This window comes from Carlito syrichta, unplaced genomic scaffold (assembly GCF_000164805.1).
Source record: "Carlito syrichta isolate Samal-C Ts95f unplaced genomic scaffold, Tarsius_syrichta-2.0.1 Scaffold314363, whole genome shotgun sequence".
Taxonomy (NCBI): Eukaryota; Metazoa; Chordata; class Mammalia; order Primates; family Tarsiidae; genus Carlito; species Carlito syrichta.
In genome coordinates this window covers 650415-668660 of record NW_007258459.1, presented here as the reverse complement: position 1 = coordinate 668660, position 18246 = coordinate 650415, and the positions used below count along the sequence as shown (strand labels likewise).

At 45.7% G+C, this 18246-nt stretch overlaps 1 protein-coding gene across 1 annotated transcript in view; it reads right to left on the bottom strand.

Annotated features, from left to right (window-relative positions):
- The window catches only part of LOC103274056 (aromatase), a 115472-nt gene that overhangs the window by 68072 nt on the left and 29154 nt on the right, over nt 1-18246 (bottom strand). The window lies entirely within an intron of this gene.

Sequence of the window (18246 nt, the reverse complement as noted above, 5' to 3'; positions counted from 1 at the left end):
ATTTATTGTAGAGATGAGGTCTCACCAAGTTGCCCAGGCAGGTCTCGAACCCGCGGGCTCAGGCAATCCACTCACCTCAGCCTCCCAAAAGCACGGGATTACAGGCTGAGCCACCGAGCCCAGCTCAAATTTACTATCAGCTAATTACTATCTCCTAGGGACATTTACATTTTGGCAATATACTTTCAGATGAAAGAATCTTAAGTTCCTTTAAGATCCAAAAGAAAGCCAGGCTCGGTGGCTCAGCCTGTAATCCCATGCCTTGGGAGGCTGAGGTGAGTGGATTGCCTGAGCTCGCGGGTTCGAGACCCACCCGGGCAACTTGGCGAGACCTCATCTCTACAAGAAAAAAAAAAAAAAAAAATTTGCCGGGCATGGTAGCGTGTGCCTGTAGTTCCAGCTACTTGGAAGGCTGAGGTGGAAGGATCCCCGGAGCCCAGCAGGTCAAGGCTGCGGTGGCTGGGAGCGGCCACCACATTCCAGTCTGGGTGACAGAGTGAGATTCCAACTCAAAAAAAAAAAAAAAAAGATCCAAAAGAATTATGGTGTTCCAAGCTTCTTAACAGGTAGCATGGGTGATGTTTGGGAACAAAATAAAAGCTAGGCACAACCCTTCACTGGATAACTTTCATGACACGACTCCCTCTTGCATCTCTTCTTTTGCTACCTCCCCTTATCCTTGAAGATCTCTGTGACTTCATCTTGGGAAAGAGAAAACAAGCAAATAAGAGACCAGAGACTCGGAGTTAAAATCAAGCTAAGCACATATGCACAGTAGAATATTATGCAGCCATAAAGAAGGATAAAATTATGAACTTCACAGCAACTTGGATGGACTTAGAGTCTATCATACTGAGTGATAACAGGAACAAAAAACTGAGTAGAGCACATGTTCTCACTCATTAGCAGACCCTGAATAATTATCATAATACTACAAGAAAGGGATTGGCAGTAGTGGGAAACTGCCAGGGGAGGGAAACACACCTCATCAACAAGGGTATCTGCATATGACCCTTTATATACCCAACCCTGAATTCTACCCAACACTTTTAAAATAAAAAAAAAAAATCTCATAAATAAAGCTAAAAGGCTAAAAGAATACCTGGGATCTTAGAGACATGTTCCTTTCCTAGCCTCTAAAGTACTTGCCATTATAGAAACCCTCATACCTTGGGCTTGACTGAGAAAGCATCTCGGGATGAACCCACTGTAAGGGTGAAATTGAGCCTCAGTGGCTGGGACAGGAGCCAGGTGGGAGGAAGAGGGGGTCCAGTTCTTATTCTACTCTTTTGAACTGGTCACTGTCTGATGGCATCAACCCATCATTCATCTAAAAAGTAGACAAAAGACCTGCAATCAGCTTGAATTTATTTAGATATATATGCCAGTGAAAGAAGAAGGAAAATAACACCCCTATGCAAGGGGGTTGGCAGCTAACACTCAGCAGAAATTAACAAAAGAGGAAAGGAAACACTGACTTCCCCCAACCCAAGCAATGAGTGGAAATGGACAAATAGATCTACTAGGCATATTTTTCCCCCTAAAGTTTACTCTTCCTTCTAACCCCCCAAATTTCTCTTCATGGCTTATGGGATAGAAATGGGATAGAAATAGAAGCAGAAAGGGAAATAGAAGGAGTTAGAAGTAGGAAATAGCAAGAAAATAAAAATTCCTGAGTACATAGAGTCCAGGAAATGCTGATTGAAGGGACGAGAGAGAGAGCAAGAGCAGGCAAATGGAGAAAGAGGACTGTGTGCTCCTCGAGGGTAGAAACCATCTTACTCCTCTCTTTCCTCAACTCCAAGTACTTGGCACAGATTTTTGCTTTTAGAATATAGTTACATGCTTTTGTTAAATTCCAAGTCAAAGGAGAAAAAGAGAGAGAAAAGACGGATCTAAGGGGGTTGAACTACTACTTGGCCCTGGGCCCCATGTGACTGATTCCTTCCATAGGAGCATGATCTGCAGACAACTTTGGACCTAAATCTGAAAACAAAATACTTTGGACCTAAATACTTTGGACCTAAATCTGAAAACAAAAGACTGCCCTTCTTATCTATCCATTCCGGTGTCTCCATTCTTTTTGCTCTGGTTTGGCTCTACTTCATTTGCTTTGGGTTCTTAGCTTTGATCCTTAGCTTTGACTCAAGCTGTGAGTGGAACATAGACCAACTAGGCATACATTTTCTCCTAAAGTCTCTTCCTTCTAGCCCCCCACATTTCCCTTCATGGCTTATGTTTTGAGATAGAAATGGAAGCAGTAGGGAAAATAAGAATTTCTGGGTACACAGTCAGTGCCTGGGAAATGTGGATTGAAGGGATGAGAGGGAGAGCAAGAGGCGGCAAAGGAAGAAAGAGAACTGTGTGTCCTCCACATTTGCCTTTTGGCTACTTCCTATCTATGGGGAGGTGACTCGGGCACCATTCTGATTAGTCCTTGGCAGGCTCCAGGCTCTCATCTGCCTGGATGGAGGGGGAGAGGATGCCATGGTCGATGACAGACCATTGTCAACATTCAGCATGGTGAAGAGAATAGGCTTGGACCCATGAGGGCTCTGCTTCCAACTTGAAGCTTGGAAGAAAAATTTTAGCACAGATGTAACTGCTTGTGCCAAGGAATGTTATCTCGTGTCATTTTGGTTGCACCATAGCTCTCTGCAACCAGGTCTTCTCTGCACCATGCGAGTCTGTGTTGTTTTGTTGCAGGTATTCCCACTCTATGGCCATGGTTGGACCATGTCAGTCTATCCTTGTGGCTTGGGTGCCACCAAGAGGAGAGAGAGAACTTCCTAAAGGGCTACAGAACATCTTGGTCTTTCTCTTCAGGGCTTTTATTTTCATCTCTGTAAGGGGTCTAAGCTCTCCTTGTCCCCAAGTCTGAGAGTTAAGGTGGGCAGCCCACTTGTCCACAGGTACCTAGACCACAGAGCTCCCCCATCCAGACCTCACCACTCCTGGGGAGCTGCCCAGTCCATGTGAGCTCTATCTCCCTGTCTCAGGAATAGAGGGACTGCTCTGTATTCCATGGGAGCCCAGAACAGTGGGAGCCTGCCTACAGATCAAGGAAGGGGTACAATGAGAAACATTGAGCCCCAAGGTGTCCTCTGTGGAAACCATTACCGCTGCAAGTGCCTCTTATTGGGGAAACCAGTATCCCAATTGAACATCCATAGATTCTGGTGCTGTCTTTGTTTACTACCCAACTGCCAGAAATTCTTCTAGGATTGGCCTCTCCTGGCTGAAAATTCAACAGACACCATTTCTAGGAAGGGCCACACAGTCCCCTTACTACATAGTCCTTTCTACCTTAGCTAGAAGGTAGGAAGGATCTACTCCAATCTCAGGAAAGTTTTAGTGTAATGACCACAACTCTGTTCCTATTTCTCCAAGAACCTATTCCCAGAAGAAGACAACTGGAGAGTCTGCTTTGTTTTGTTGCAGGTATTCCCACTCTATGGCCATGGTTGGACCATATCAGTCTATGACCTACTAGGTAAGAATGAAGGCTGCGCCAAGTGCTTGGGGCACTTTCTAGAGGTTCTTGTGTTGCTTTTTGCAAGCCATTTCACCATGCAGCTGCCAGGTGCTGGGTGGAAATCTACTCCGAGAAGCCAAGCACAGGCACAGGAGAGGGAGGACTTGCCCTGAAGTCACATCTGGACATCCAGTCCAGTAGCTACTTTGAAAGAGGACTTGGGCAGCAGAAGACAGCAAAGCACAACTGCCTCAATGCAAACCCTAGAGCAGCTTTGGGAGGCAGGAGGTGAGGGTCAGGGGAGTCTGCCCCTCCACAGGACAACTGCTTTGGTGGCCAGAGGTACAGCAACCAAGCTTACCCCTGTGCTGGTTGCCTCTCTAAATTCTGAAAAATCTTTGCCACAGTCCACAGGGACCTCTGGAATATAAGACCTGAGACACGAAGACCATGATGGAGGCGGAACAGACCTCAAGACACATGGTTACAGTCGCCTTCTCTGATTTTATACTTTCCCCAGCCTCGCCTCATCCTTGTAGCTGGAGGCCTCAAGACACAACCTTCTTCCTTTCTTTTTTGGCACCTGTCGCCACAGCCCTCTACTCAGTAGAAAGGCCTCTCGCCACCTGCTCCTCATCCAGATTGTATCCCAGCCTTGTTGGGTATACATGTCTTCACATGCACACCCTTAGGTTCTCTGATAATCACCCAAAGAGAAGATCAGACAAAATGTATCACTTGGGTTCTTGGGAAAGATTTGCCCTGTCTCCCCAGTGGGCCTGATCCAACTATCCAGGATAAGTCATTCTCAACAACTCTGCACCTGTTGCAACATCCCTTCTTCTTCCACCTCCTTCTCCCTTCTCACCCTGCTACAGAAAATCTGGCTTCCATTCCCACCAAATCTCCAAAACTCTAGTCACACCAACACTCTGGCAGCTCACCTGCCATGGGAAAGTTACAGTAACCCTTCCAGAAAGATCTCTGAGACACCCTCTGATACATTGAAGACCACAACAAAGAGTACACCACCAACCACCCCTGAGTTCCGGTGCAATCATAGGCACAGCTCATATTGTTGGTTACCAGACACTCAAGGCAGGAAGTTCTTGCACTGCAATTTGTGTGATAATTAATGTAACAAAAGATCAGAGCCTAATAGGCATCCCAACACAGTCCAATTTCACTGCTTTTCTTGGAGAAAGAACCACATAGATTGCGTGGCTCTGGTTGATGGCCTTCACGGCTCATAATTTACCTCTAGTTACAGCCTGACAATGCTGAGGTATTAATTATACTTATCTGTAAGTAGTTTGGGTGAGAAAAGATAGAGCAAGATGTGGAAGACAGGAGAGAGAACATGACATAGCAGGGGGAAATGTGGAAGAAACTGCAGCCAAGTGTCCTCTTGAACTTACAAGACCATGTTTCCCCAACAAGATGCACACTAAACAAATTCCACAGAAATCCACTAACTCTGGGACCTTTCAATCCTCGAGAGAAAAAATTGGGGATAATTACTAAGTTATAACACAATTAGAAACCAACATGGTATTTTTGCCAAGTACAACAATTAAAAGGAGCAAAATTCTTATTTATCAATCAAGCTAGTCTCCATTCTCCTCTCTTTCCTGACTCTGCAGTCCATCTCTTCCTGTCTCCCACCTCCCTGCCAGGATGGGCTGACCAGCACCTGTCATCTGCATATACGTAAGTACACTCCCTTCTTTCCTCTCCACACACCACAGCTCAAGCCTGGGACAGACGCACATCTTTAGATGAAGTCGTCTAAAATAAAGCCAAGAAGCATTACATTAAACCGCTGTCTTCAGGCGCTTGTGTTTTGTTTTGCTTTTGTTTTTTGTTTTCCCCTGAAAGGTAGATTCCTATCTGAGACACAAATTATAACCAGCAGGGTACAAGTTTCTTCAAATTTCACTTAGTACCTTGCATTTCAAAACCAAGTGTGCCCTGACTACCAACCCCCCGTTCAAAGCCCACTTTGTAAAGGCAGTCTCCTTGGATAGCAAAAAGGGAACCCTCCTCTGAAGAAAAGCAAAAATCTTCCCACCGTGAAGACCCTCTCTAGAACATGCCACCACCTCCTCCATCCCACCCCACCCCCACCTCATTCAGTGTTTCCAGCTGTTTTCATTCTGCAGATTTGTTGCTTTGTACGTGTGTAGCAGGCAACCAGTGGAAGCTTGAAGATCACCCAGAAGGAAATAAGAGGCAGGGACCCATGCATAAGAGATACATTGACTTAATGACAAGTGAGAAGTTGATCCCTGACTCGGGAGATCTCTAGAGTGGTGAGCAATGGCTGATTCAGACTATACCGCTGGGAGGCCTCTAGAGGGGACTGGAGATAACGCTGCAGCCTTGTGGAGGCAGATTCCAGTGGAAAGAGCTTTTGATTGCTCCTACCCAACACTTGCATCCATGAAGTAGCATCAATAGAGGGCAGGATTGGCAAGAATGGGACTGCCACCGCATGTCCCACTGTACTTAGTGAGGGCCTCTAAATTAAAAATAGGCCTTTGGGAACAAGCTAGAAAATATGTGAGTCCTTTCCTCCTAAGCCAATCCTGGTTTTCCCAGCTCCCAGACCAACCCAATCAAAACAATGGAAAGTATATCCTTTAAGAAAATAAAAGATAACTGAGGTGCTTCAGCCAAGAGGGAAAAAGATAAAGACTGCCACGGGGTTAGCACAGTTGTCTCACGCAGTGTGAACCTAGATGCTGAAAAGTTCTTCTCTAGCAAATCAGGCAAGTCTGCTTGGAAGTGGCCAGAAAACTGAGCTCACTTGAAATTGGGGCTTCTCCAAACCATGACATTTAGATGCAACGAGTGCCACTTCCTTGAGGCTGTGGCAAGACTCCTCGGGACTCTCGGGCATCTATGACCCACAACTTGGTGTCATTGCTCTGCGGAGGGTGGCCTCTCCCACAGAGGCCTCACCTCCTGGACCCAGATGCCTCTCCTCCTAACTCTGCGCTGGCCAGGGCGCCACCCCACGCTCAAATGCCCTCCCCTCCTTTCCTGCCTCCATTCGGTTTTCAATTAAAACCCCCAAAGTAATTGTTAAATTAAATTCTGGTTTGCTTTAGCGATTTGGGGCTAAAATGATATAACATGAAACAGAAGCACCACCTCCTTGATGTCTGACATCGAATAGTTCCAGATTGCCAGCTGATTTACTGGCAGCTAAAGCAAGGGTGTATCTCAGAGGTGAGTCGAAGGTGCATTGTTTAAAAGTTCAGTGTCTCAGTGGAATCATTCATGCATGAATACATTTGATACGGATAAAGAGTAATAATGGAGTAAAACATAATAGAAAGCTGCTTTTGTATAATAAAAGCACCATGAATTTGACTAAGCATCTTGAAGCACTAGAGTCTCTACCTTCCCTCATCTATCTCCCTTAAAAATCACAAATGTCTCGAGGGTAAGGACCATCTTTCACTTATCTTCCTATCCTTGACTTGCCAATGTCTGCAAGACGCAAGAGTTGTGCAGCAATTTTTAACCGAATGAGCTGCTTACCCTTTGCCGGTGGTCCCTAGCCCCTACCTTCCCCGGCCCTCCTCGGGTCATGACAGCTGAGTTATCTGTGCACTCAAATCCTGCCACATTCCCATCCCAATCATGTTAATGTGGGGTCCAAGCGTTTGATTCACAGCACCTACACACAGTTTACCAAGAGAGAGGTTTATTAGCCAGGTTCCACCGGCCAGGGCCACCCACCAGACTCACAAGTCTCTAGGTGAGGGCCCCATACTGTGGCTGGGGCCCTTCTTAAATATGCAAAAGCCCGCCTAATCCACAAGGCTGTTATAATTCAAATTTGAACAACACAAAGCCCACCAGACACAATTCAAACAAAGAAAAGCCTGCCAGAATTTGAAAGGGGCTTAACGCACAACACTCACACACTGCCAGCGTGGGTTACAGAAGCAGAAAAAGCTGGCTAACTTATCTAACATAGCCACTTGGGGCTTCCAAGTACAGCGTTTTTTCCAGGGTTTCCAAGAATTACTCAGTTTTAGGGGAGAGGTCACAGCACACAGTTTTAGCATACTTAATATAAGAGGTTATAGTTTCATTACATTTCACTTAATTCATCACACTTAATATATATATAAAGCTTCACACAGGTTCCACACAATTCATCATCTCCTACAACGTCTTGACAGGAATTCTTATTCGAGCAGGCACAACTCTGCCTGCCCGCTGTCCAAAGCATGGCATCAACTCATTGCCCACCCTCAGCAATCCAATTTGGGGCTTGGTGCCCTGGAGTTGGCCACTTGTGTTCTACAGCTGCCACTTGAGTCACGGCTTCTCCACCATCCCCACCCTTTGGGGTTGCTGAAACCTAGAGGCTTGCACCTTGGGCTTCACCACCAGGTGCCTAGTTCATCTGACCGAGCTTCCTCGTTACAGATGAGCAGCCTAGTGAGCGTTCCAGTTCTGTTCACCCTTTGGTATGTTCCTGGGGCTCACAACAGAGCAGGTGTCTTCTGAGCCTCCTCCTTTGCTCTTGTTTCCCACTCACTCTCCCATCCTGGCTCTTTCCTGGAAAACAGAAGCCCCAATCTGATGCTCTGGATGACCTACTCTGTTGAAGGCAGACTATCCTCAGTCGTGATAGCACCTGTCTGTGCTGGATGTGGGCTCTGCTTTGTGCCTCTGATAAGACACTCCTTCCTTGCCCCTGCCCCCACTTCCTGAACTCCAGGGACTGATCATTTGTATAAATCAAGGTGGGGAATTGCTGCCCTCCCAGTTAGCCCTACACTTAGCCTCTGCTGATGAGAGGACTCTCCCATCTCCCGGGGATGCCAGTCTTCAATATGATAAAGGGATCTGCGATAGAGCAGTGACACCCCCCCAGCAATTGTATTCCAACTTCCTTCTTGCATTGTTTCAAAACGGAAGACAACTAAGTGGAGGTGGGGTGGGGTGGTAGTTGTTCTGAAATGGGATCATGGCTATAAAACTAAGGTTTTTAGTCAGTCACGTTCTTTGTGGAAGTAGAGGGTAGTCAGTACAGGTCTGTGGCAACCAGACATGCTGAGTTGTCTGGGATAGTCCTACTTTCTGTAAGTTGTTTTTTGGGTGTTTTTTTCCTTGCGAAGGGAATTTATCTTGTAGTTTTCCTAAATATACAGCTCTTTACATTTCAACTGCCTTGTTAGACTACACAAAATTCCAAAAACAACTTAAAAGAATTTCTTTTCCAATCATAGACTTGGGACAGGGGACCTGGGCTAAGTAGCTGACCTGGCCACTTCTTGTGCAACTCCTGGGATACGTCTGGGCACGGAGCTGCTCTCACTCTGGGCCCCTAACCTGCCTCCCCTCCCCCACCCCCACCCTCCCACCCTCCTCCCACCCCAGGCTTCATTCCAAGAGCCATGCTGTCATCAGCAGGGGTATGAACTTGGCTCTGCTTGTCATCATTCTGAGTTCCTTCCCATGGGAGGCTAGGTAACAAAACTGCCTTGGACTGGCTAGAGGCTTCTGGGGCCTTCTGAGGCATTGTGCAATTCTTTGAAAGCAGGGATTTACCTACAGGGCTCTCCGCTTTCCCACTGTGCTCAGCCAGCCAGAATTCCTGGGCATCCTCTCGCCACCTCCCCTTGCTAGAGAACTTTCCTGAGTCATGCATCTCTTCTTGTAAATGGGAGGTAACCTGGCTACCTTCTTTAGAGCTATTTACATTTTAAGCCTTTTTGGAGCCCATGGGGGAATGAAAGCTTGCCCTGTAGAAGGAAGTTTTAGCATTTAACTTTGGGGGATGAGGAGACAGGGTAAGGGGGGCAGGGAGCTGAGGAGGGGTCCTCTTCCAGCTCCCCAATATCCTATACAACACAAGCTACCAGGCCCAGCAGAGGCTGGTGAGGGTCAATTGTGAACAGCTCCCATATTCCCCCACTGAACAACAATCCTATAGCAAACAGCAGTGACAGGAGTGGCAGGCCAGGAACTGAGCCTGAGTTGCAAAACCATCCTGCCTGTGATCTTCCCTGGCTGGTCCCAGCCCCCATGAGCCCATGCTCCCCTAATTCCTCAGAATTTCCATTGACTTTTAAGGTCCTACTTAGTTTCCCAGAAACTACCTGGGAATGAGAACAGTGCCTGGCACATAGTAAGCACTCAGTAAATGTTAGCTATTAATACTAAAGGGATAAATCCAGAATGGGATCCAGAGGGTACTTGCATAGAAGATGCTGGGAATAGACAGGGGACTGGGATGGTGAGAGGCAGCTAAGCTCTCAGCACATGGTGGACTGTTCACTTAATGTTTCTGAACTGGAGGGAGTTTGGGTTCCTTAAGTTGGGAAAAGAATGCCTCTGGCCAAATGATAATGGTAAGAGTTCCTTATTATTCCTAAATCTCCAGGACAGTGAAAACGGTTTTCCAACCACTGGCTGAACATCCCGCTCAACGCCCAAGATGAAGATTTGCAGCCAACACCCCACCTGTCTTCTGTCCCGGCTGTGTAAGTTTTCATCGACTAGGTGATAGAGAGAACTTTCAGAGGACCTGACTCTTTCTGTGGAAAGAGGCTTTGTCAAACCAATTAAGCAAGCACCATTTGCAAGATACATGCAAACCGCCAGGGAACAAAAAGACACACAGCTGAGCTTAACCTTGCCACCCAAGCCCAGGTCCACTGCATCACCTTCTTCCTTCCCCCCTCCCTTGCCTGTTGCTCTGTACAGAGGATAGAATTTTGTCTTCCTTTTCCAAGATCCTCTGGATTTCCAACTGGCCCTCTAGTACCGCTTCAACTTTTTAAATCTTTTGGCTGGGCCCAGTCATTGATGCTCTGCCAGGGATCTTTGTGCTGAGGGTGAGAGCCCAGTTCTCAGGTGCAGGTGAAGCTTTGCTTCACCTTGAGCACCACTAGGACCCAGGAGCATTACTCCCAGCCTGCAGATGGGAAGATGGGATACCTCAGGACAGACATTGACTATCTTGGCTACCCCACCCCCTCAGATTCTGTGTCATGGAGGTCCCAGCATGCCTTGTGATTGAGCCAGCCTGAGTTTGGCAGAAAACTACATTTGAGACAGATGATAACCACCCTGGAAAGTAAAGTATGGAATTGAGGATGGGGGCACTGAACTGAGCAGAGAATTACCGTGATCAGCAATGTGCTCCAGGCAGTGGCAGCAGGCAGAGGGGATTGTGTGGGCAAAGAGGGACTGGTTGCATGGACCCAGGTGGTTTTCCCTCAAGATCGAAAGGAGAGGCCCAACGTGAGACATTTCTCAAGAATTGACATGGATTGGGGAAGTGTAAGAAAAGGAAAGTCCATCACTACACTGAGAAACTAAATGATTCCAAGCCTACTGTAGAGGAGACATGTTCATGCTGCTAGAAATTGGAAAGAGGACCGGCATTTAGCAAGCACTTATCGCATAGGTCATGGGTACTTATTGCAGCATTGGAGACATTCATGGAACATGAGAAAAAAAGACCTTGCTTCAAAGGCTACACAGAAAAGTATAGAACTAGGATTCTAACCTAGGTGTGTGATCCTAAAGTCTCGAAGTATTTTTCTTTTTTTGTTTTCCTTTTTTTTTTTGAGTTGGAATCTCACTCTGTCACCCAGACTGGAGTGCAGTGGCCGCTCCCAGCCACCGCAGCCTCGACCTGCTGGGCTCCGGTGATCCTTCTGCCTCAGCCTTTCGAGTAGCTGGAATTACAGGTGCGCACTACCACGCCTGGCTAATTTTTTGGTTTTATTGTAGAGATGAGGTCTCACCTGCCCAGGCAGGTCTCGAACCCGCGGGCTCAGGCAATCCACTCACCTCAGCCTCCCAAAGGTGTGGGATTACAGGCTGAGCCACCGAGCCCGGCTTCAAAGTGTTTTTCTAGAGAAGCCAGAGGAGGAGCTGAATAGAGGGGGAAGATAACAGCCTTGAACATGTAGAGGGGCTAACAGAATGGACAGTTGATAAAAATGTGGGCATGGTGACTGGAAATAGGTCAGACCAGCAGATGACTTGGGGCAGTCAGTTGTGGAGCCTTTCTCAAGGAAACTCCCAGAGAGGGTCAAGTCTTCAGTATGAGTGACATTTCAGGAAGAAAGCTCATTCTAGAGCCAAAGTCATGAAGAAGAAGAGAAGCCGAGAGAGGAGAAGGAAAACAGGTCTTTAGCTGAAGTCAAAAGAGGCAGTGTAAAAAAAAAAAAAAAAAAGCATGGAGAAGTCACCAGCTTAGAACACTAGACTGACAAATAGTCTGGGAAAACAAGAAAAGACCAGTGACTTAGCACAGCTAGAAACACACTGATTTCTCATCCATCAGCGTCATGATGGTGAGAAGAGAGGCTGTTGAGACGGCAACCGTCGACTCTTCTTTCAAAAAACTTGGCAGTAAAAGAAAGAGAAGCTCGAGAAAGGTGATGAGGTGTGGAAGAACTGTTCTTTGGATCAATCTAACAATCAAATTGGACAGGCTTAGGCACTTGGCTCTCAATCCCAGCCATGTTCCAACAGAAACCATCCCCAACCAAATTATTTATTGACCTGAACAGACCACACTTTCGTGGCAAAAATTTTATAATGCTGTTCCTTTCAGCCTCAACTCCTTGTTGGGAGTGATTTTACAACCATCACTGGCCTACAAAAGTAATTTACCTAACACAATGTTAGAATCTTGGAGACCATTGAATCCAGCCCTCCACTCCACGCTGCAGTGAGAATGACTTGAATGTGATGGCAAGGCGCCTTGTAGATCCCAAATCTGTGGGAAGCTCTGTGCATTTTCATAGACTGGTAAAACCTCTCTAACATTTACAGATTTAGTCTGTCACTTGGTATATACCTTTCAAAGGTCTTTGGCCTTTGAATTGGGAAGGGGACTCTCTGGGGAGAACAGTATTAAATAAAACCTCAGGGGAAAACCTCCTTCACTTGTACATGTGCCACAGTTGCTGAGATCCTGCTCCCACTTTCTTGCCAGGCTTTGCGTCCATCTAGATGGGACACCTTTTTTGTAAACTGCACACAGGAGCGCAGGCTAGTGGATGCCCTGTCTACACATTTACATTGGGAGAAAAAGGATGGAGTGCTTCCTCATAAGTGGGAAGTAACTTTTTCCTCAAGAGAGGTCATTTTCTTTGACTGGAGCCTGTTAGGGAACACAGACCTGGCCCCCAGATGCTGCTTTGGTTTTCAACTCAGCACAGAAGGACATGACTGGGAGAACTTGGATGGAGTGCTCCACCAGCCATAGTGGTCTTAGGTAGAAAAGGTCAGCCTCCAGAGGGAGTACTGGATAAAACAGGGTAAGAGACTGAAGCAATCTGTTGAGTTGTGGGAACAAGCCCTAAAAGGGTTCAAAAGTCTGGGGCTGAGACAGAAAAACAGGAATTAAGCAGGAAAGCTGACCTCAAGGGTCTTAAGTAAGCAACAACATATCATCTCTGCTTCTGGAAATATACTTTAAGTAAGCAGCTACATGCCATTTCCCCTAACTGCAATCTCCGTTTCTGTAAACATGCTTTATTACACCTCATATGAAAATGTCCATTAAAATGCTTCAATGCTTGTTGTAGAAGTAACTGTTCCTGGTCCTAAATTTAAAAATTGAACCCACGAATGGCAAACCCGTGTATGTTGCAACCACAAAAAGCTCCATAAAAGCAGCTTAAAACTGAGGGTTGGGGCTCAGGTTTGGGGAGGCTACTCCACCTGAGACTTCTGGAATAAACACCTTCAATTCTCCTCTCAGTCTCCCGTGCCTTTTCTGAGTGCATTCATTCCTGTTCCCGTTGAGTTGTTGCAGTTGCTGTTACAGTGCAAAATATTGTCAACTGTGAAATTTACACAAATTATTTTAAATACAATATTATCAAGTCTGAGCTAAAAAGAAAAAAAAAACAAAAAACAAAACCTTGAATGAGCCAGCTGAGACCAGACTACAGGAGGTTAAATCATGTGAAAACTCTTTTTGTTAAATGGAACTACATTTAGTTAAGAACCACTTGTGTAGGATGTCTTCAAACCAAATACTGTTGCCATTTGCCAGAGAAAATGTGCTTTAATTCCTTGATGCCAAAGAATGTCTGATACGTTGTATAATGAAACTAGAATAATTGAGCTACTTGTTCATTACAAAGATCTCTAGCTGAATACTCAAAATTCTTCAGCAGCTGAGTGGGCTTGGAGTGAATTAACAACGTTCTTTTAAAAAAAAAAAATTAATTTTGAGGTAGGACACACATTTTACAATAGAATTTTTTGTGAAGTGCTACTGAATGCTTTTTACTCAAAGAAGGATCACACATTATTCTTTGTTGATAATGCCAGGGTGATTCAGAAAGACGAGTAAAATGTTAGCCAAAGCATTACATAGACCAGATCAGCCGCACTCAGTAACTTCTCTGTTTCCTCAGGATTTTATGCCCAAAGCCTATCACTTCTCTCTTACAAAGTTCTTGCCAAATTGCCTTGCCTCACTGTAATTGGAACACCTATTTTCCCCATGAGCTTGTGAGCCCTATGAAGGCAGAGACTATGCCTTGTTTTGGTTTTTTTCTTTTCTTTTCTTTTTTATTCTTTCCCACTCATGATTGTCTTAAGAGACCATGCCTTATTAACCTCCCAGTCCTCAAGAGCACGCAACAAAGTACTTAATACCTCAGGAGACGATACTGTTGGGTGCACAAACCCAAACTATTAATAATTATTATAAAAAATGGAAAAAAATTCAAACTCAGACTGATGCTGCAGTCTGGGCAACACAATGAGACCCATCTCTAGAAAATAAAAAAAAAGTTTTAGAAATTAGCTGGGCATGGTTGTGTGTGCCTACTATAAGTCGCAGCAACTCAGGAGGCTTACCTGAGCCCAGAAGTTCAAAGTTACAGTGAGCCATGATTGCACTCCAGCCTGAACAACAGAGGAAGACCCTGTTTCAAACTAAAAAAAAAAAAAAAAGACCGATTCTGGACACCACTGAGGTACAGTCAAAGTGACATGCAAGTTGAGTCAGGCCCCTCTTGCACAGTTTCTGACTGTCTTTGGAAAAGCCTACTAGAGCTCTGGCAGCACTGGGCTTGGGGAATGCAAAGACGAGAGAGAAAAGATAGAAGCGGCATAGTCAAACACAGCCAGACCAAGAAAGGCAGGCGAAAAGGTTTCAAGGAGTGTGTGATCATTTTAAAGACCATAGACAGGTTAAGGAAGATGAACTAGGAAAGTCTCCTGGATTTCAGAAAGCTGTTTGATGATTTTTCAATAGATCCCAGAGAGGGGAGGCTAGAGGTTAGATGGCAGGGAGACCAGAGGGGTTGGGACCTGGGTCAAAGACCACACATTTCTAGAGCTGGCCCTGAAGGGGACAGTCAGGCACAGCAGCTAGGAGAGGCACCCAGGTCAGACTGGGGCTGGGGGAGGGGCGGACACTGGAGCTTTATTTCAGCAGCAACTCTCTGGGCAGGAGTCCTGATAGGAGAAGCCTTGAGAAATAATCGGAGGAACAGAGGCAAAGTGCATGCTTCCCCTGAGACTGCAAAGAAATAGAAAAGAATGGATGTAGATTTGACATACTTTTGTGAATATCCCTCTCCCAAGTCAAGACAGCATGTGGGGGTGTGACAAGGATAGAGGCAAGGGTGGACAAGGAAGGATGGAGACCTTCATAATCACTTTTTTGCAGTGTGTGCTAGTCTCTAAAAGGAACTAACGGCAGGAGTGTGGATCCACGAATCTTTCTCAGATGACGCTGTCACCTCTAGACTGGTGATGGGTCGTCGGTGCTAATCCATGGACTAGTGTCTGTCCATGGTAAACTTCTCACCAAATTCAGACAATGGGGTACTTTTTTCAGAGTCAAATTCAGTTTGAAGGATTGCCCTTTATGCTGAGATCATATTCTCCCCACTTTTTGGTATTAATATGCTCTTTGCTGAACATAAAACAATGACAACAGATCCGGGTATGGATTTTTCCCTCAAAGTCTTTTCTTAGCAAACAGAGCAGGGTAGGCACTAAAAATAGTTTTTCTCATGGCCCCCAACCATCACCATTTATTTTTCACATTCCTGTTTGCAAAATAAATTACTGGGGAGCCACTGTCTTAAAACAAATGTTTATATACCTACAAAATACTATTTTAGAAGACCATTTTAAAAAAATGAAGTCTTTTTGAATACCCAAGGAAAGAAGTTTCTGGTTTGGATTCCCCAAACCACTATGGTACACGAGCCACCATGGTCTTAGGTAGAAAAGGTCAGCCTCCAGAGGGAGCACTGGATAAAAAAGGGGAAGGACTGAGGATGTCCAACCTCATGCCAGCATATTGGCTAGCTTGTGACTTGTTTTCTGTGAGGCCTAGCCTACAGAGGCGCAGGAAGCCAAGACTTTTTGACTCAACTATTCCCAAAAGGGCCAAGTGATGGCTTTTGTGTACATGTTTCTCCAGAGACACCAGTTAACATACGAGGTGGGAATTTCATGCAGCCCTGGGGTCCCAGACCTTCAGACATGGAAGGAACTTTAGAATTTGCCTTGGGTAAATGACAGATATACTCAAGGCCCCAGTCAGCCCCCTTCTCCATCTCCACATGGCTACAAACTCAGGATTACACCAGCCTCCTCTTCCTTAACAAACTTCAAGCCAAATGATGGCAGCATTGACCCAGTATGCTAAGCCTTCCAGGGGAGTCAGAGCCCCCACAGGGTAAGGTGCATTTTCTCCTTTGTAGTAATGACCATTTGCTTCAAACATTTAATGCTTTCCTGGCTGTGTAACTCAGAGGTGCCACTGCAGCCTCATAGTCCCCTCCAACAAGGGCATCTCTTCTAACAACCCAGAGGTCAGCTTCGAGACCCAGGCTCTTGTAGCCTACCCCAGCCTTCATTATTTCACCAGGGTTTTCCTGCAAACATCCCCACTGCTCTGTGCCCTCCCTGGTCTCCCTGTTCCCCAAGAAGTGGCATCTTGTCTCTAGTAAACTCTACTGCATGGGAGTTGCAATTCTCCCATATTAGTATTTAAAGTCTCAGAGTAGTCTTTGAGGCTGAAAGATTAGGAATGACAAAAACCTCTAGAGCTGGTGGGGGCTTAGCACAGTGAGCTAACAATGTGACTGTAAGGACATTATGGACAAAGGTAGGGGACATTAGAATAGGGAGGACTTAGGTTACTCCGAGGAATTGGCAGAGGACCCAGGAAAGCTTCGCAGAGAAGACAGTTGATCTGGGCCTTGAGATATGAGAGGTGGAGAGAGGATCTTCCAAATCCACCTCCATGTCCCTTGACATAATCAACCCAGAGAGCGAAGCAGGAACTGGAGGGAAGCACCACATCAAGAGCCAGGGAGAACTCACCAGCTGGAATGCTGCTACTGTTTAGGGTAGTGTAACAACCAAATGTTCCCTCCTTACCCAGTTGGGATATGCCCCAGCTGATTTTACAAAGTCATCTGTCCACTGACTGTAAACAGATTTAACGCCCAAATGTCATTTAAGATACTCTATATTTTTCGCTTGCTTAATTACTTTATTTCAAGCTCATAGAGTAATTTAGTTTTGTGGAGTCCATGCTACAAAAAATAAAGCACTGTTTATTTTTTATTTTTTGTTAACTGTTAGGTTGACAGGTTTGATGAGTTATATTGACATCTCGCCACCATGTGTGCCCTTGAATGATGATTAAAAGTAGTGATACAACGACTTTATGATAAGGCATTTAGTGCAAGATGTGTCAAGAGCTTCTGTTTCAAAAAAAAACTCATCGCTAGAACTTTCCAAGAAAAACATTTGCAAGGGAATCAGGAAGACTTGACTTCTGGCTCTGGCTCAGTTCCGATCACTCATCCCTAAACCACCAGTTACTTTACTTTCTCCTCTGTAGAAAGGAAGCCATTTTCTAGGAGGGGGAAAAATAAGATGGTTTCCAAGTCCTCTTCCTGCTCTGCCATTTCTAGGATTAAATTCAAGGGATTTCTTTTTATTTTAAATGATTTTTTTATTTTAAATGTGTGGGGTACACCTCAGAATTAGATATATAGTTGTTCGTTATGCAGGTACCAAGGGATTTCTTTACTGGACAGTGATCCAGAACATTCCCTTCCATGCCCATCAATCATGTTTAGCGTTTGCACCTGAAGCTCTGAATCTCAGGAGCTCTTAGCACTGGTAGTTTGTTGACAAACATTGCTCAGTTTCTCAGTCATCCATCCCACTTTAGCTATTGCTGAGAAGGAGCCAGCAGGGCTGAAGGAAGCGAGAACAAAGGATCTGGGTCTGGGACAAAGGACCACCCCTGGGGTCATGGGATCGCTGCTTTTCCTCAAATGAGAAAATGAAGCTTGAACTGACTGCTAATACGATCATGCCCACGTGGTTGGTGGGAAGCTGGGAGAGGAGGTGGCTGGGGTCAGGCCCCTCCATCTGCCAGTTCCATGCTTGGAGTAGGTTTGCTAGAGCCAGCAAGGGTATTTTCTGGCTCTCTCAATCCTCTGCCTCAGCGACAGGTTTCATAGAGAGACAAGGGGACTTCTGCAAAGACAGGGCCCCTTTTTGAGGCCCCGTTTACTCTTTTCCATTGCTGGTGGTATCTTCTAGCTGAAGGGCAACTGGGCTTCTTGCCGCTGCCAGGGCTTCCCTCTAATCCCTAGTTTACATGGCTTTCTGTTGAGCAAATAAACACTTGTCCCGCCCCCAACAAGACAAAGGCAATTCATTCACCGGAGCTGCAGGCCAGCTGACAGATGTTCTGGCCTTCTGGTCCCACAGCT